The sequence below is a fragment of the Callithrix jacchus genome, chromosome 2 (genome assembly GCF_049354715.1).
Source record: "Callithrix jacchus isolate 240 chromosome 2, calJac240_pri, whole genome shotgun sequence".
NCBI lineage: Eukaryota > Metazoa > Chordata > Mammalia > Primates > Cebidae > Callithrix > Callithrix jacchus.
In genome coordinates, this window is record NC_133503.1 from 168,759,782 (window position 1) to 168,780,595 (window position 20,814).

The following is a 20,814-nucleotide window of genomic DNA, read 5'->3' on the forward strand; positions in this document are numbered from 1 at the left end:
CTTGGTTTTATTTCCTGACCCACTGTTTACTACTCCTGTCTTAATTCTTGGTAATGTTAAAAAACACATGGGAGATCCTTCCAACAACCTGGCCATTTAGTTCCTTGGATATCTCTTCTCCAATAATCTTGTCTTTCACCATACCTTAGCTCTTCATTCTCATAATTATATCTCAGACCTTCACATTGCCAACAATTGCAATAGCTTCATAATCTTAATTTGCTGCATATTATTCTCTAACAACCACTTTTCTTTCTTTCCCTCCCTCCCTCCCTTTTCCTTCCTTCTCCTTCCTTCCTCTTTCTTTCTTTCTCTTTCTTTCTTCCTTCCTTCCTTCCTTCCTTCCTTCCTTCCTTTCTTTCTTTCTTTCTTTCTTTCTTTCTTTCTTTCTTTCTCTCTCTCTCTTTCTTTCTTTCCCTCTCTCTCTCCTCTCTTTCTCTCTTTCTTTCTTTTTGTCCTTCTGACAGGGTCTTTTTCTGTTGCCCAGGCTGGAGTGGAGTGTCCTGATCACGGCTCACCAAAGACCTAACCTCCTGAATTCATTGGATCCTCCCCCCTCAGCATCCCAAGTAGCTGGAATTACCACCATGCCCGGGTAATTTTTGTATTTTTCGTGGAGACAGAGTTTTGCCATGTTGCGAGGCTGGTCTCAAACTCCTGGGCTCAAGCCATTCACATGCTTCAGCCTCCCAAAGTGCTGGAACTACAGGCATAAGCCACAGCCAACAACCATTTTTCTAACTCGTCTGCCTATACTATAACTCTAGCAAGTCTTGGATCCAACTGGAACCCAAAGTCTATGATCCTACCATTTTTTAAAGCTGTCTCACCTCTTCCTGTTGGCCACTTTTCCCTCCTTCCTCAGTTTAAATTCCGTAGTCAAGCACTATAATCACTCATTTTAGTTCATCCTCAAATCCTTTGCCTTTCTCTCTTACCTCATCATATTGCCTTGGCAAAACCACAACCCTGATTAATTCAGCTATTGCCTGGTGGGTGTGTATATCTGCATAACCAAATATAGCTGGGAAAGAACACAATTGTGCTTGTTGGTATAAATGTAAATAAATGATCGTTATCCTCATGTGGGCCCTTAAACACTTTTGAGAATTGTCCTGTATTCTTCTAGTCCATTCATTTTCCCATTCTCTTAAATGACAGTTTTATACCTTCTCTTATCTCTTCAAACCTCCAACATCTCCTCTCAAGTGATCTAACTCAAGGTAGCATTATTTTTAGATGAACAATCTAGGAACCTGTTACAGGCCAATCTCATTCTTTCTTATTTACTAAAGTACATCTCTAGCAATTGTTCCCTCTCTTTCTTACTGTCATTGTTTGAATGTTTGTCTCCTCAAAACTCATATTGAAATCTAATTGCCATTGTAACAGTACACAGAGGTAGAAGATTTAAAAGGTAATTAGGCCATGAGGGCTGCATTCTCACGGGTGGGCTTGGTGCTGTTATAAATGGGCAAGTATGGCAATAATAGTGGGAGACTTCAATACTCCACTGACAGCACTAGACAGGTCATCAAGACAGAAAGTCAAAAGAGAAACATTGGACTTAAACTATGCCCTAGAACAAATGGACTTAACAGATATTTGTAGAACATTCTACCCAATAATTGCAGAATATATATTCTTCTTATCAGCACATGGAACGTTTTCCAAAATAGACTATATGATAGGCCACAAAACAAGTCTCAATGAATTTAAAAAAGTGAAAATCATATAAAGTGTCTTCTCAGACTGCAATGAACTAAAACTGGAAATTAACTCCAAAAAGAACACTCAAAACTGTACAAGTACATGGAAATTAAATAACCTGCTCTTGAATTTGGATTGACAATAAAGTGAAGATAGAAATTTTAAAAATTCTTTGAAATGAATGATAATAGTGATACACTTATCAAAGCCTCTAGAATATAACAAAAACATTGCTAAGAGGGGAGTTATAGTATTGAATGCCTACATTGGAAAGTCTGAAAGAGCACAAATAGACAACCTAATATTGCAATCTAATGTCAACCTAAATTATTTAGTTCTCAAGGAACTAGAGAAACATGAACTAATTCCAAATCCAGCAGAAAAAAGAAATAACAAAGATTAGAACAGAACTAAATGAAATTAAAACAAAAAATATAAAAGATAAATGAAACAAAAGCTGATTCTTTGAAAAGATAAACAAAATTAATAGACCAAGAAGAGATTAACCAAGAAAAGAAGAGAGAAGATCCGAATAAGCTCAATTAGAAATGAAATGGGAGATCTTACAACTGATACCTTGGAAATATGAAAGATCATTCGAGGATACTATAAACACCTTTATGCACCTAAACTTGTAAATACAGAGGAGATGAATAAATTCCTGGAAATACACAACCCTCCTAGATTAAATCAGGAAGAAACAGTAACTCTGAAAAGACCAATAATAAGCAGTGAGATTAGTAATAAAAAAATTGCCAAGAAAAAAGTCCAGGAGCAGATGAATTTGCAGCTGAATTCTATCGGACATTCATAAAAGAATTGGTACAAATCCTAATGAAACTATTTCAAAACATAGGGAAAGAGGGACTCCTCCCTAAATCATTCTATAAAGCCGGTATTACACTAATACCAAAACTAGGAAAGGGCGTAACAAAAAAGGAGAATGACAGACTAATACCCCTGATGAACATAGATGCAAAAATAATCAATAAAATATTAGCTAACTGAATCCAACAGCATATCAAAAAGTTAATACATCACAATCAAGTGGGTTACATACCAGGGATCCAGGGATGTTTTAACATATGCAAGTTAATAAATGTGATACATCACATAAACAGAATTAAAAACAAAAATATAATCATCTCAAAAGACGCAGAAAAAGCATTTGACAAAATCCAGCATCCCTTTGTGGTAAAAACCCTCAACAAAATGGCATAAAAGGGACATACCTCAATGTAATAAAAGCTGTCTGTGACAAACCCACAGCCAACATCATATTGAAAGGGGAAAAGTTGAAAGCATTCCCCTGAGAACTGGAACAAGACAAGGATGACCACTTTCACCACTTATATTCAACATAGTATTGGGTATCCTAGCCAGAGCAATCAGACAAGAGAAAGAAATCAAGGGCATCCAAATTGGAAAAGAGGAAGTCAAACTGTTGCTGTTCACCGATGATATAATCATAAAGACCCTAAAGACTCATCCAAAAAGCTCTCAGATCTGATAAATAAATTCAGTAAAGTTTCAGATTACAAAATCAATGTACATAAATCAGTTGCTCTGCTATATACCAACAATGACCAAACTGAGAATCAAATCAAGAACTCAATCCCTTATATAATAGCTGCCAAAAAATAGTTAGGAATATACTTAACTGATGAGGTGAAAGATCTCTACAAGAATAACTGCAAAACTGTTGAGAGAAATCATAGATGACCCAAATAAATAGAAACACATCCCATGTTCATGGATGGGTTGAAGGAATATTGTGAATATGATCATACTGCCAAAAGCAATCTACAAATTCAATGCAATTACCACAAAAATACACCACCATTTTTCACAGAAAAAGAAAAAACAATCCTACAATTTATAAGAAACAAGAAAAGAGCCCACATAGGCAAAGCAAAACTAAGAAAAAAAGAACAAATCTGGAGACATGTAGTTACCAAAACAACATGATACTGGTATAAAAATAGGCATATAGACTAATGGAACAGAATAGAGAACCCAGAAATAAAGCCAAATACTTACATTCAATTGATCTTCACGAAGCATACAAAAACTTAAAGTGGGGAAAGAACACCTTTTTTTTTTAAAACAAATGGTACTGGGATAACTGGAAAGCTACATGCAGAAGAATAAAACTGAATCCTCATCTTCTAACTTATTCAAAAATTAATTCAAGATGGACCAAATACTTAAATCTAAGATCTGAAACCATAAAAATTCCAGAAGATAACATCAGAAAAATTATTCTAGACAGTGGCTTAGGCAAAGAATTCATGACTAAGAATCCAAAAGCAAATGCAACAACAACAACAACAAAATAAGTAGAATGTAATGAAATTAAAAACTTCTGCACAAGAAAATAAATTATCAGCAGAATAAACAAACAACCCACAGAGTGGGAGAAAATATTTGCAAACTATGCATCTGACAAAAGACTATTATCCAGAATGTACAAGAAACTCAAAGAAATCAGCAAGAAAAAACAAATAAGGTCATCAAAAAGTGTGCAAAGGACGTGAACAGACAATTCTCAAAAGAAGGTATACAAACAGCCAAAAAACATGAAAAAATGCTCAACATCCCTAGTTATCAGGGAAATACAAATCAAAACTACAATGAGATACCACCTTACTCCTGCAAGAATGGCCATAATTTAAAAGATCAAAAAATAATAGATGTTGACATAGATATGGTGAAAAGAGAACACTTTTGCACTGCTGGTGGGAATGTAAAGTAGTACAACCACTATGGAAAACAGTATGGAGATTCCTTAAGAACTAAAAGTAGAACTACCATTTGATCAAGGAATACCACTGCTGAATATCTACAGAGGAAAAGAAGTCATATGAAAAGACACATGCACATGCATGTTTATAGCAGCATAGTTTGCAATCGCAAAAATATGGAGCCAACCTAAATATCCATCAACTAATGAGTGGATAAAGAAAATGTGGTGTATATACACCATCAAGTACTAATTAGCCATAAAATGGAATACAATGATGGCATTTACAGCGACTTGGATGGAGTTAGGGGCCATTATTCTGAGTGAAGTAACTCATAAATGGAAAACCAATTATCATATGTTCTCACTTTTAGTGGGAGCTAAGCAATGAGGATACAGAGGTATAAGAATGATAGAATTGACTTTGGGGACTTGGGGGGAAGGGTGAAAGGGAGTTAGATAAAACACTACATATCAGGTACAGTGCACACTGCTCAGGTGATGGGTGAACCAAAGTCTCAGAAATCACCACTAAATAACTTATCCATGTAACCAACAACTACCCATACCCCCCAAAATTTTGAAATAAAATAAAATTTTTAAAGGGTGTATTTGGATCCATCTTGTTCTTTCTCACCCCCTTTCCATCTTCCACCATAGGATGACGATGCAAGAAGGCCCTTGCCAGATGCTGATACCTTGATATTGGACTTCCAAGCCTCCAGAACTGTGAGCCAATGAATTCTGTTTATTATTAATTACCCAGTCTTAGGTATTATGTGATAGCAGCACAAAAAGAGAAATAAGACACCTACATGATCAATTTTTACTTTCTCCATGATCATTTCCATAAGCTTACAAACTTTTTTTGGTCTTCCATCTTTACTTCAATCTGAAAACATTTATTGACTTGTTTTTTATGCCTACTAGTGCTAGAGGCATAAAAAGGAAAAAGAATCATTGCATACTACCCCTATAGGCTATAGGAAAGGTTCTCTAAGATAGATTCTCTAAGGACTAAAGACTTTAGGCATAATGAGTTTAATACTTTAATATTATCTGTGAATTTCCATAATTCTAGCCTTCTATTGACCAGGTTACAACTACAATAAAGGATATTTTGCTCAGAGTAGAACATTTTATAAGGTTTTACACACTTTTTATCACAAGAAATGACAAATTTGGGCTTAATTATATATTTTTACATATAGTACCTGGCTATTTTCCTCACAGAAAACAAATTAGAATGTTCTTCTTAAATTAAGGTTAGGGTAATAATAATTGCTACAATTTACTGAATATCAATAAATTTACTGAATGCCAGATTCTAGGCTCAATGTTTTCATATATTTTTTCACTGAATCCTGATAGCAATCCTGTGAGGCAGGTAGTGTTCTCTTAATTTACAGGTAGAAAACTGAGCAACAGAGAATTTTTATTTTAAATAAAGTCCCTCCCCATGAGCTTTGTATAATTTTTATTTTAATTAGAATAACACACAAATTCTGTTTTGAAGATTCAAATACAAAAAACTATGCATGCAGATGGTCTGAACTAAATAAATCATGTGCACTTGAGAATGCATGCCATCCTATGACAGTGACTATGTCAATGGTTACAGTGGATTTACTGTGTGAGTGGTTTCTGCATGACAATGGAGACCTAGAGCAATGACAGGGCAATTTTGCCAATAGACAACTGGTACCTCTAGAGTGCATATGAGGAGAGGGCATGGGTGAGAAAGCAGGAAGGGACAGTCACTTATTGTTAAATACAGTATTCTTTAAAAATTATGTAGTTTAGATTTCTTACTCCCAATTTTATATTTTTAAACTTACAGAACGGTTGAAAGGCTAGCACGATGAACAACCAACCATGTACTACTCACATAGATTCAAAAATTGTTACTGTTTTGCCATAGTTGCTTCTTTCTGTATATTTATAGTTTTTTCTTTGGCTGGACCTTTTTTTTTTTTTTTTTTTAGATGGAATCTCACTCTGTTGCCCAGGCTGGAGTGCAGCATGGCAATCTCAGCTCACAGCAACCTCTACCTGCTGGGTTCAAGTGATTCTCTTGCTTCAGCCTCTTTCATAGTTGGAACTACAGGTGTGCACCACCACACCCGGCTAATTTTTTGTATTTTTAGTAGAGATGGGGTTTCACCATATTGGCCAGACTGGTCTCAAACTCCTGACCTCAGGTAATCTGCCCACCTTGACCTCCCAAAGCTCTGGGATTGCAGGTGTGTCCATTTTTGAAGTTAGTTGCAGACGTGTTAATACTTCTGTGTGTATATGTCAAGAACAAGGACATTCTACGTAATAACAATCCAATATTTACACTTAATTTAATTGAACACAAATCCATTATTATTGTGTAATATACAGTCTATTTTCAAATCCTCCTAATTATCCCAGTAATATTTTATATATATGGTTCATTTTCTCCTATGATTCAGGACCTAATCACAGATCTTCTCTTGCATTTAGTTATCAAGTCCTTTACTCTTCTCTAATCTGGAACACTTGCTTATTCATTTTTGTCTGTCATGACATTTATTTCATAGAAGAGTCTAGGCCAGTTGTCTTCTAGGCTGTCCTTCAATTTCAATCAACATGTTCTTTTTTCTCTCATGGTTACATTCTCATTAAACAGGAGTTCTATATAGGTGATGTTGAGATTAGTTTTAACAGATCTTAGTTAACGTATTGATAATGTATTAATGTAAAATTTTCCATTTCAGTAAATCACATGTACATTTCAAATATTTACTTTCTTTGCTTATAATGTGATTTTACACAAAACTGTTAAAAATGAGATAAAATATTATACCTTACTAATTATCATGAATAAGAAATGCTATGATTAGTAGATTACACATTTTTATAGACAAATTTTAAAATTAAGAATGATGTAACCTAACATGTGTGAATGTAATTGGTTTAAAATATTTGTGTATTTACTGGTTACAAGGCTAATAAATGTACTATATTATTTTTGTCTAGATGATAATGAAATTCTAGTAGTATAAACCCTTTTCAGTAAGTCTTAATAAGGTTTTGCTAGGAAGTGGAATAAAGCTAACAAGGTGTTTTGTGATAATTGCCAATATTGTTAGTTATTAAAACAGTAATTAGGGAAAATCTGCTGAAATAGGTCATTTGTTGATAATCTTTATTTATAATTTTTAAATGCATGCTTTAAAATAATAATAGCTGCTGTTTATTATGCGCCAGATCTTTCACATGTATCTCCTGTAATTAACACAACTTTAACACAACCTACTTTAGGAGGTGGGTATAGTTATTAACATTTATAAATAAGAAGCAAAGAAGTTTTTAACCATTTATTAAAACCTTCTAGTTTTATAAGTCTACAAAGTGCTATATTTTATTGCCATGATTGATGCTGTAGTATATTATGAACTCCAGGTGAATATATGTGTGTGTGCATGTATGTGTGCAGGCACACTTTATGAAAAAAAAAAACTTAAATTTATATATTTGTAAAACTAGTTTGTGCTGTTTTCACCTGGCAGAGTCTTTTATGTTCTGGATAGAACTCTGAGGATAGTCTTTTTTTAAAAAAATTTTTATGTATGTATTTATTTATTTTTATTGTACTTTAGGTTCTGGGGTACGTGTGCAGATCATGCAGGCTTGTTACATAGGTACATACATGGCAAGGTGGTTTGCTGGCTGCATCCCCCATCACCTATATCTGGCATTTCTCCCCATGTTATCCCTCCTGAGGATAGTCTTATTTTTCCTATTTATTATTTTAGCTTTTAAAATAAAAAGTATTAATTTGGTGTAATATGAACAATTATACCAACAGCCAGGATGCCTAAGAAAGGAAACTGCTGTTTATATTTTCTTCCTTAATTAGTGTTATGTTTGTTTTGGTTAAATAGGTACGTACTTATCATTTTAAAAAAATTATTAAAAATGATTTAATTATCATTTTTTAAATGTTACATTTTTCCATGTAAAAAGTGATGTAGATGTAAGTCTAAAAAGTGAAAACTTAATTTTAACTTCCCCTAAATTTTAAGTCCACTTCTGAAATGGACATTGTAATGATCAACTATATTTCTTTAGTTTGTTATATAAATATCTTCAAAATAACCTATGGTCAAATTAATAATATTAAAGTAGACATTTAGGGTAGGAAATCCAAACAGTAAACTCTCTTATCATTAGTGCTTAGTTGTCAGAAGACTCTCAGAAGAATGCTTTTATAATAGGAATAAATTTTAGTTCAAATCATTACCCAGTATCTGATTTTAATTTCTGATTTAGGTCTAACTTTTCTATGCCTGATGTGTTAGAGCAACTAGGCTTGTAGAATAAAAAAAAAATGGAGTATGTGAATCAGGTTTTCTTGAATATCTTCACCGAGACAGGATTTCTCCAAATGTCTGGCTAGGCAGTCTGACAGATGTAGGTCTGAAAGGAAAAGGACTTCTGGACATAGACACATGCTTAAGGGATCACAGAGGAAACCAGAGTCGAACATGTAATGTTAAGTGCTATGATTTGACTCACTTATTTAATGTGATGATTTAAAATTGTGTTAAGAGGCAGGCAAAATGTGGTGTTAAATTCAAAACAAAGTGTAGTGATCTGCTTTGTTTTCAACTTGTTGCTATCTGATGAAAACACTTTTCTACAAGCAAGAGTGATGAGCAGATGGTGCTAATAAGGCCAATTAAGTGCTAAGCTTCTGGAAATGTTTTTGTTGAGTGACATCTTAAGACTGGTTTCTGCTAACACGCATCTTAAGCCATGTGTTTGTAAAGTGCAATAGCATTAATACTTATGGTCACTAGATTTTCATTTTCAAGAATACAGACTCAGACAAGACAAATAAAAATCCTTTGTCCCAGTTCCAAACACAATATATGAAGCTGAACGATGAGATTAGAACTCTTTGACTATTTGGTGGGGCTCAGTGTAGGTCACTAGTGTCCAGTAACTAGTGCATGAAGAAAATTTCTCTAATCTGCAATGGAAAGAGAAATATACCAGTAAAAACAAAGGAATAGATTTTTGCGGTGCCTTTCCCCTCTTAACTTTTGCTTTTTTCCAGGTAGTTTGGAAGCTATTCCTTTACCTACATATTATATTATATTTATATCACAGGTAAACAAAATTGAATTAATCATAATACATTGTTAACATTTGTTCATGAATAATCTATATTATTTAATTTCACTTTTATTTTATTTTGAAAATTTATATTCACTTACTCCCCAACCAAAGTTATGAATACCCACCCAAGCCAAGAATCAAAAAGTACCAATAATTTATATCTACCTATAGATTCTTCCTTTATTCCATCTCTGATATGGTTTTGCTGTGTCTCCACTCAAATCTCATCTTGAATTGCACTCCCATAACTTCCATGTGTTGTGGGATGGGCCTGGTGGGAGATGATTCAATCACAGGGGCGTTTTCTGTTTCATGATAGTGAATAAGTCTCACAAGATCCGATGATTTTATAAGAGGTTTCCCCTTTTGCTTGGCTCTTATTCTCTCTTGCCTGCTGTCATGTGAGACATGGCTTTTGCCTTCTCCTATGATTGTGAGGTCTCACCAGCCATGTGGAATTGTGAGTCCATTAAACCTCTTTTTCTTTATAAATTATCCAGTCTTGGGTATGCCTTTATCAGCAGCATGAAAATGACCTAATACAATCTCCCTGCCTGCCTCCCCTCCACCAAGCCCCCTAGGCAACCATTATCTTCATTATCTTGAAGTCTATATTTATTATTCCTTATTTTTAAAAATAGACAAATATATTTTATAATTATATTTTAAAACATTAAAAATAATTTTATCACAAATGTATGCATAATTAAATGTTACGTATTTTAGTTTTGCATTTTCTCAGACTTTGTACAGCAAGAGGGCTGGCTCTCTCTGCCTCCCTACCCACCTTGAGAGGGACAGGGGGAGGTAGAACATTGGGATCTTTGCTCAAAGGCTCAGATGGACCCTTCATTCTCCCAAGAGTCATACCTGAAGGTACCAGAGCTTCCATTTTAAAAAAGAAAGCAAGCCTTCCATGGACCTGTCAGCCCCACGATATCTGTCAGCAAGGGCCACAGCCAGGACAGACCAAAGGGCTCTCTAAGTGCCAGTCAAGACGCCTGGCTCAGGCCATCAGGAGCTGGTTACCCCATTCCACCCTCAGCCCTGCAAGCACAGTCAAGCCATTGTCTTTGGGGTAAACAGGCAGAAGAAAAAGTGGAGGACGGAGCTGGGGCTTGGGCTCCTTTATGTACCTTCTGAGAGCTTTGACAAGCCAGAAAGAAGCTACCAGGTTGAGGGTGCTGGTCTTCTGGATGCAAGAGAGACGTGTTTGCTGAGGATATCAGCTGGCTCTTACTTTCTGGCTTCCTCTTCTACAAACACACCCATTCCTTGGGGGCTTGTAACACAGTGCGAGGTGGGTCACCAACAGGCATCAGATTGGTGTAGTAATCAGGGGCTAACTGGTAGGCCTGGAAGATGCTGAGTAGATCCTTCATACAGCTGTGTATGGGACACATGGCATGCGGACCAAGGCTCCTGGCTGGGATAACACTGAGGTGGGAGGAGATGCCAGGGCAGCAATGGGTGTGGTGAGGTAGACCACAGTGGTGGGGGAGACTGGAGGGCTTGGGTAGTAGGCTGTGTAGTTCAGGTAGAGTTGAGTGGCTGGCCCTGGGTAGAAGGCAACAGGGGTGGGGGCAGCAGGCACCCCAGCAGCTGGGAGCAGTGCTGAAGACGGGTATGGAGCTGCTGTCTCTGTGGGAATGAGGGTTGGGGTGGCTTGGAAGGTGGCATAGGTAGGCGGTGAGAGGCAGGGCAGCTTGCAGGGCGGAGGAGACATGCCACTGTGGCCCAAGGTGCTCCCCATCAGCACTTTTCTATAGAAAGAAAATCATATAAAAGGAGCAACTTATTTTATGAAGAGGACATTAAAAGCGACTTACTTTTTTTCATTCAACATTATGACATATTAATCCACGTTGTACAGGGAGCTGAGGTTCATTCATTTTCATTGTTATAAGAATAAACCATAATTTATTTACTCACAGACAACTTTCTAGTGTTTTGCTATTACAGACATTGCTGATGTGAACATTCTAACACATTTCCTGCAGCATAGATAGAATTTACCTGAAATATACTCGGGAATAGAAGTACTGCATTGTAACAAAAGCATGTTTAACTTTACAAGATTATATGCAATTGTTTTCTAGAGAGGTTCTACAGTTTCATAAAATAATGCCAGATTGTTTTTCAGGTAATTGCATTGAGTTACATTCCGACCAGCATTGGATAAGAGATCTTGCGGACTCACATATTCTCTTATATACTTAACTTTGTATTTTTTAGAACTATTTAATAAAGTAAGAACCTTAGCACTATAACCATCCACAATTTATATTTTACATTGACTTCATTGTAGTTTTCTATTTTTGTTTCTCAACATAAACAGATGGCATTTAATTTTTTGGTCAATAGTTAATTAGCTTTACTAGAAAATGATACCAACTTCTTTATCATTTCTCCTTGCATCCCTTCCTTTCTTCTGGATTTTTCTTCTTTCTCAATGAGTCCTTTAATAGTTTTTTTAGCGAAAGTTTGCAGGTGGCAAATTATCTGCGTTGCATGTGTTCCGGTTATCTATTGCTGCATAACAAACCACTCAACACTCAGTGGCTTGAAACAACAATATTTTGCTCACAAACCTGGAGTAGTTTGGGCTTGGTGGGGAGGATTTATCTCTGCTCTGTCTAGTATCTGCTAGGGTAGCTTAACTGAGTGATGAGGTAACTGAGTCCAGAATGGTTCACTCATGCGGCTGGCCAGCTGGTGCTGGCAATCAGCTAGGAGCTCAGATGGGGCTTAAGTCTTGGGGGCCTGCGTTCCACTTCATATTGGTCTTTCCATGGCCAACTCACAGCATGATGTCTGTATTTCAAGGGCAAACATCTCACTAGAGAATTAGGTGACAAATGATTGCCTTTTATGACCTGGTCTCAGGTGTCACATAGCACCACTTTTACTGTACTCTTCTAACAAAGAATAGTCACAAAGGCCCACCCAGTTTTAAGGGGAGGGACCATAGATTCCACCTATTAATGGGTTTGCAAACAGTTATAGGACAAGAAATTTTATTGCAGCTATTAAAAAATGAATAAGGAGTCATGCTTTTTATTTATTTATTTATTTTAATTCTGGGAAATTCTCAGTTACTTTCTCTGGTCTATATTTCTAGACCTTCTATTAATGTGTATAGGAAATTCTCAATCCATCCACTCATGTATCTTAATTTCTCTTATATTGTCATTCCTTTATTTACCTATGCTGCATTCTGAGTTGATTCTCCCATATTTTTTCATTTAAAAGAAAATATAGTAGCTATTTTTTTTTTCCTAAAAAAAACTTCTGGGATTTCTAATTGATTCTTTAAAAATTATCCATCTATTTATCTAATTGAATTCTTTCAATTTTTTGTTTCATTTTTTTCTTTTATTGGTGCTATTCCTTCTATTATCACTTTGAAGATATCAAACATGCTTATTTTCAAGCATTGATTGTGCTATTATTTCAGTTTCTTTGAAAGTGAATCATTCAGTTTGTTGAGTTTATGTTGCTCTTTCATAGCAACAGTTTTCCTTACAGTTTTGATTTTTTTCATCATTACAGGTTTATCTTTGGGAATCTTATTTTCCCTCCTTTGCTGAGTTGATCTTTCTCTAACAGTTTTTGCATTGACACCACCTCTCACCTACTGTAGGTCTTCTGGTTTAGAGCATGGTTTTGTGTTGGTAAACAAGGGCTCTCTTTCCTCAGGAATAACAAAAATCTACCTCTGAGCAGGCCTTGGCCTGGTCCCTAAATTTTTGGCTCCAGCTGTTACAACTTCTGGCTATAGTTCTGAGATCTTATGTTTCATTAAGTGTGTCTGGCTAACATCCTTAGAGATAAGTAGGGCACTTTTAATTCTCATCCACTGATGCCATTTGAATTCCCTGCAGTCACTGCTTGTTTCCAGTGTTAGAACCCAGTAGTCCCAAAGCTTTGGAACCTGCTTATTTCCATTCCATTTTGAAGATTTTATATAATGTTTCCTTTCTTTAACCCTTGCTTGAACTAGAGATAGGGTACTAGTACCACTAGAAGACCTCTCATCAGTTTCTGTAGTGAGTTTTTTGTTAAACAAAATTATATGCGTTTAAGTTTAAAGGATTGTCCTTTATTCTGGGATATACATCCTTATATTACTTTTGAGTTAAAACATCTTTCAAAGAAAATGGTAGTCATATTTCTTAACAATTTTTCTTGCCAGTTAGGAAGTTTAAAATATTGTGATGGGCCCAAAAATAGTTCTGAAATTTTACTAGTCTGTGATATCCAAAATTTTGAAATCTATGATTGAGCATTCACAGTTAATTTGAAGCAAGGGTACATTATGTGACTGTCATTCATTTATAAAAGCACTTTAATACCATAAATTTAATGGTATTAAATGGTATTAACCACTTTAATACCAAATAGTCCTGTTGTAGATGTTGAGAGCAATTTAGATTTATTGTAGATGCTGAGATACAATAAAACAGACATGTTCCTTCTCCTTCTGGAATTGAAAGTCTATTTGTATGCTTTCCATTTGCTGCATACCCCAGAGTATATCCACATACTCTGGTACTCAAGATCAAGTACCATGTCTAATTCATACCCTAAATGTCATATTGAATAATGTGCTGTGACTGTATTTACTTCATCATACTTTTTCTTCCTTATCATAATAAAACTACAAAGCACCATAAAACAGAGTTAAAATGAAGACTAAGAATTAGTCTCTGTCCTCAGGGAACTCATAAACTAATGAGCTCTTCTCCAGCTTAGACCCCACTCTAATATGAAAGCTCGGCAGGTACTTTGATTCATCTTCCTTTGGCATTTGGCAAGTTTCTATTCTTCTAAGAGTATAATGCTTATTCTAAGCTGTTTATCAAAATACTTCTTCCCATCACAGTATTCTACCAGAGATAATTTTAGTGCCTCTATGATGTTTTAGCATGCATTATAGATTGACATTATTACAAACCTGCTCTAATGAAAGGACAATATGATTTTAAGTAGAAGAACACTGGGAGCATTTCAAGAAGGGGGAATCACATAAGTAAAGGTATTGATAAAAAATATCTTAGAGGTATACTAGTATAATAATCATTAATTTTTGTATCTAAAATGTTTTATGGGCAAATATTAAGAACATTAGGTTCAGTCAGAAAGCTGGTTATGAATATTAGTCATATTACTACAACTTCATCATATTGGGCTATACTTCCAAAGTGTTTGTTAGATGTGTTACTTTGCTAGGGCTGTTGTAACAGAGTACTACAAACTGGTGGCTTAAACAACAGAAATTTATTGTCTCACAGTTCCAGAGGTTAGAAGACTGAAATCAAGTTGCTAGCAAGGGTTAGGATTAGATTCATTCTGAGGGCTGTGAAGGAAGGATCTCTACCAGGCCTTTTCCCTTGGCTTGTAGATGACCCACTTTATGTATAGTCATGTGCCACATAATAACATTTTGGTAAGGGATTGACCAACTACATATATGACAGTAGCTCCATAACATTATCTACCATATTTTTACTGTACCTTTTCTATGTTTAGATATACAAATGCATAGCATTACCTATAATTTTTGGTACAGTAATATGCTGTGCAGGTTTGTAGCCTAGGAGCAATAGGCTATATCATACAGCTTAGATATGTAGTAGGCTATACTATCAGGTTTGTGCAAATACGCTCTATTATGTTTGCATAATGATGAAATTTGCCTAATGACACATTTTTTTAGGATGTGTCCCTGTTGTTAAATGACACATGACTGTATACGTGGCATTCTTCCCATATGTATGTGTGCATCTCCAAATTTCCTTTTTTAAAAAAGACACCAGTCACATTGGATAGTGCCCACCCTAATGACTTCATCACCTCTGACAGAGCTATCTCCAAGTAAGGTCATTCTGATGTACTAGGACTTCAACATACAAATTCTGGGGAGACACAATTCAATCCATAACAATAGAGAGCTTACTTTTTTGCTTAGTAGTATCAAAGTTAACAGTGAGCCACTTGGAAATGTTCAAAGAGTATTTGACTCAAATCTTTTCCCAGAAAGCAAAGTTAGGGAAGCGGGGAAAAGGAGTAATTGGAAAAAAGAAGTTAAATGGTGAACATCTACATTTTTAGCCTGCCAAGAATGTTTTTCTCCTTTTTTGGTAACCGTGATTGTGATAACCTTGATTGTGCTCCATGTGGTTTAAGTACAGTCTGAAACAGAATATTGCAGGCTCTTATGCTGAGTTATTAGATTAGAGATGACTACATGAGCTTAGATGGGCCAATCTTAACATCTGGAAATGTTATATGGGACTTTTGTTGGAGCTCTGAGAGAGTTGTGTGCACTGTCTCCTGGAGTTTCTGGTGGTTAACTCTGCCTCCTCTTGAAGAGAGCCTAAATCGACATGGAGTCAAGTACAACTGAAAGATGGAGAGAGACAGAATTATAACAACATCATTTTGAATTCTTACATTCATGCCTACAATTCACCCTTTGAACTTCCAACTTACATGAGCTGATAAATTTCCTTTTGGGGTTAGGTCAGGCTCCTATTATTTGTAACAAAGGATCATTCAGATTTTAAAGAAAGATGATAGGAATAGGCAGTTACAGAAGTGAGATAATTTGTTACATGATTCAAGTGAGTGCACAAATAAAAAGAGAGTTCTAAGTCTTCCTAAGATGAACTAATGTATTGTCTCTCTTCATTTTCTCTTTCATTGATTGCTTAAGAACCTTGCTTTTTAAACCTTTTTAATTAGAGAGGTTTGTATTTTGTTACTCTCTAAGTGTGCTTTCATGTACAGTTGGCCCTCTGTATCCCTGGGTTCCGGATCCGTGAATTCAATCAACCAGGAATTGAAATTAAAGTACACTTAAGGATGTGCATAGGTTCTATGGAAATACGATGGCATTTTATATAATAGACTTGAATGTCCATGAATTTTGGTATCTACAATGGGTTTTGAAAACAATACCCATGGACAATGAGGGATAGCTGTACTTATCCCTTCTTTCTTTCCCAAAGTAATCAAACAGAAAGAAAAACATTAATATTTTCTGTAAGTGACTGGGTGTAAGCATCATTGATGAGCAATAACTGATGTAGCTATTAAATATTTTATTATTAAAACATATTTCTAATAAAGTTATTATTTTATTATTGGTAGTCCCTGTGCATATATGCTCAGACATTTCTTATTTACCGATGAAAGTGTACTAATGTATGGGTATTTATCAACTTATATTCAGGATATATTCTAAAAATTTGTATAAAATATTACTTGAGAATTAATGATATATAAGATGATTACATATCCAAAGCAGCAAACAAAAATCTTTTTGACTCATAAGGCAGCTGAACATCTATGGAGAAAAGCAGTGTGATGTGTCTGGATAAGAACTTGGTTCCTGGACCCAGACTGTCTAGGTTTATTTTATTTATTTATTTATTTATTTTTGTGAATAAGGTGTTTATGAATATTCTACTATGGACCTTTTTATGGACCTGTGCCTTCATTTCTGTTAAATATAAACCTAGTAATGGAATGGCTGGGTCATGAAGTAGGTATTGGAAACTACCAGAAATATTTTAGATGGTTACACTATTGTATTCTCTCTCTCTTTCTCGAGACAGGGTCTCGATCTTTCACCAAGACTGGAGGGCAATGGCACCATCTCGGCTCACAGCAACCTCTGCCTCCTGTGCTCAAGCAACCTCAGCCTCCCAAATAGCTGGGATTACTGCACCCACCCCCATGCCTGGTTAATTTTTTGTATTTTAGAAGAGATGGGAAAAATGTTAACCACTAGTTTCTAAAATCATATTCTTACTCGAATCTAGGATTACTCTCCTGGTTGCAAAATAATAGTTTCTCTAAGTCCTTCAAACTGCTAACATTTATTAGTTGGTATTTTATTGTAAGAAAATGCTTTTTTTTTTTTTAAAAGAAAAAAAGGAGAACAGGAGAGGAAGAAAAAGAGGGAGAGAGAACAGGAATATTGCTTTATGCTAAAAATGGGTATTAATAATGGCCAACCAATATTTTGTGTATTTAAAGTGGAGAATGTGTATTTTGTGTATTTAAAGTGGAGAGCTCTATAAATATTTATTAAGTTTACTTGTTCCAGATCTGAGTTCAAATCCTGGATATCCTTATTAATTTTCTGTCTCATTGAGTCTAAATCTCTTTATGAGTCTTTTGTATCTGGGTGTTAGGATCGTTAACTATTATTGTTGCATTGATCCTTTTACCACTGTATCTTTGTTGCTTTGAAATCTATTTTATCAAATGCGAGAATTGCAACTCCTGCTTTTTGTTTATTTATTTATTTTTGCTCTCCATTTTGTTGGTAAATCTTTCTCCAACCCTTTGTTTTGAGTGTTTGTGTATATTTGGATATAAAATGGGTCTGGATGTAGTATACCGTTAGGTTTTGGCTGTATCTTTTGATTGGGGGATTTAGTCGATTTAAATTTAGGGTTACTGCCATTTGATGTTAACTGGCTATTTTATCCATTCGTTGATGTAAATTCTTCTTTATGTTGATGTTCTTTACTTTTTGGTATATTTTTAGAAAGGCTAATACTGGTTGTTCCTTTCTGTGTGTAATATCTAGGTTTAAATCCCAGCTCTGCCACTTACAAGTTTGTCCTTGTGCAAGTTACTTGACTTCTTTGTATATGAATAAACAACGATATCTGGAAAATATCCAATATTTGCAAACGAAATAAACTTCTAAATAGTCTACAGCTTAATGTTAGGGTTGATGGAAGCTTTGGCCATTTGAAGTCTCATGATAAAGGAAGTAGCATTTATATGCATGGGACATTTTAAAGTCATGCTTTAAATGTTTGTATCTAAATCTTTGTACATATAATAGATTTAAACAAAAAATTTTGTTTTATCTTTTTATATTTTAAAATTTCATGTTTTTGATGCTATTGCAGATGGCATTTATATTTGAATTTCCAATAAACTTATTAAAATTATATTATAAAATTATATTTCTTTATATTTACTTTCAGGTAAAAACTGTTATCTAAGGATGGTTTTCCCAGGAGAAAGCACCTTGGAAGAAATTACCTCTGTAATTTCTCAAGGTATGTAAAATTTAACTACAAAAATCTATGTCAGTCATAAATTAGAGAAGTTTAGAGATAATCTAATTCAGATTTTACGGATGAGGCAAACAAGATCCATAGCCAAGTTGCACCAAAGCTGAAACCAGGACCCATATATCCAGATTCCTATACCCACTCCAACTACACAGACTTTATATAAATAATTTGGCCTTAAAGATTCTTTTAAAGGGGTGTGTTCATCAAGAGGACATAACAGTCCTAATTGCACACACATATAAAGGAGCTTGAAAATACATGAAGCAAAAAGGAACAGAACTAAAAAGAGAAATAGATGAATTCATAATTATAGTCAGTGATTTCCACACTCTTTCAATAATTGACAGAACACGTAGATTTAAAACTAGTAAGGATAGGCCGGGCACAGTGGCTCACACCTGTAATCCCAGCATTTTGGGAGGCTGAGGCGAGTGGATCATGAGGTTAGGAGATCAAGACCATCCTGGCCAACATGGTGAAACTCCATCTCTACTAAAAACACCAAAAAAACCAAAACCAAAAACAAAAACAAAACTAGTAAGGATATAGAAGATTTAACCCACCCTGACCTAACTGACATCTGTAATACAGAAAACAGAAAACAATAGGGAAAAAAATCAATCAAACAAAAAATTAGGTCTATGAGAAGATCAATAAAACCATAAATCTTTAGACTCATAAGATAAAAAAAGAATAAACTGAATTATTAGGAATGAAAGAGGAGATATTACTACAGACATTAATAGAATAATAATGGACTATTATGAAGAACTCTATAAAAATAAATTTTATAACCAAGATAAAGTAGACACATTTCTTAAAATATATAAATACAAAATGTCACTCAAGAAGAAATAGATCACCTGAATAATCATATATCGATGATTAAATTTGTAGTTAAAGGCCTTTCTGCAGAGAAGATTCCAGGTACAGATGACTTCATTAGTTAATTTTATCAAGCATTTAAAAAAGAAATACCAATTCTACATGTACTCTTCCAGAAAACAGAAGAAAATAATTTAAATTCATTTTATAATGTCAGTATTACCTGATATTACAGTTAAAAAAATATTGCAAGAAAAAAAAAAACTGTAGACCAGTACTCCTCAGGAACATAGGCATAAAAATTCTTAACAAAATGTCAACAAATTATAAATCAGAAGATTTGTATATTATAACCAAGTGAAATTTATCTCAGGAATAAAATGTTGGGTTTGCATTTGAAAAAAATCAATCAATGTAACTTACCATAGTAACAAATCAAAAAAGAAAATTATATTATTATCTCAATAGAGGCAAAAAACAGTTGATAAAATTCAACATCCATTTATGGCAAAACAAAACAAAACAAAACATAACTCTCATAAAACTAAGAATAGAAGAAAACTTTCTCACCTTGATACAGGGCAGCTACAAAAAAACCCTACAGCTAACATCATAGTTTGTGGAAAAAGTGAATGCATTTATTCTAAGACTGGGAACAAAGCTAGGATGTCTATGCTCATTACTTGTATTTAACATTGTTGTGGATGATTATGTCAATGCAATAAGAAAAAATAAAAAGAAACAAAGGCATATAGTTTGAAGAGGATAACTCCAAACTCCTTATTATCAGATGACATGATTTTCTATGAAGAAAATCCTAAGGAATATCAAGAAAGCAACTAGAACTAATAAATGAATTTGGCAGGGATGGGAATACAAAGCCAATATTCAAAGATCACCTGTATTTCCTTATACTTTAATAAACTATTAGAAATTCAAATAAAAATGCCATTTATAATAGCATCAAAAACTATGAAAATATAAAATATGAAAATTTAACTTTTCTATTTAATATTAAAAAGATGTGCAAATCCTGTAGACTGAAAACTAGAGAATATTGCTGAGAAGCCAAGTGCAGTGCCTCATACCTATAATCCTAGCACTTTGTGGGACTGAGGTGGGAGGATTATTTGAGTCCAGGAGCTCAAGACCAGCCTGGGTCACTCAAGACCCAACTCTACAAGAAACAAAAAATTAGCCAGGTGTGGTGGCATATGCCTGTAGTCCTAGCTGCTCTGGAGGCTGAGGTGGGAAGACCACTTGAGCTCAGAAGTC

The 20,814-nt window shown here is 34.8% G+C and overlaps 1 pseudogene; it reads right to left on the reverse strand.

The window, feature by feature from the left end:
• Positions 1-10,863: 10,863 nt before the first annotated feature.
• Positions 10,864-11,655, reverse strand: LOC100390103 (epithelial splicing regulatory protein 2 pseudogene; annotated as a pseudogene).
• Positions 11,656-20,814: the final 9,159 nt, after the last annotated feature.